Genomic DNA, 270 nt, shown 5'->3' on the forward strand with positions numbered 1-270 from the left:
CCCGCCGCAATCCAGCGCATTCCTCTCGGCTAAATTATGCCATTTAATGTGCCGAGCATCCGGCGGTTTTCTGTCCAGCAGCAGAATCTCTTGTTTTTCTTCAAATCTGTTTATTTGGCCAAACCAGCTCATTCTGCTGCGGCGGAAAGGCTGTTATCCTGCTCATTCTCCGCCGCAGAGGTTTTCGAGGTGTTTTCGGTGCCCTCTGCCCTGTGTCAGGTTGGGTCGGCCGCCCTCGCTTCCCGCGGCTGCCGGCTCCCGCAGCGGCTG

This window comes from Pygoscelis adeliae, unplaced genomic scaffold (assembly GCF_000699105.1).
Source record: "Pygoscelis adeliae isolate BGI_AS28 unplaced genomic scaffold, ASM69910v1 Scaffold595, whole genome shotgun sequence".
In the NCBI taxonomy this organism is placed as follows: Eukaryota; Metazoa; Chordata; class Aves; order Sphenisciformes; family Spheniscidae; genus Pygoscelis; species Pygoscelis adeliae.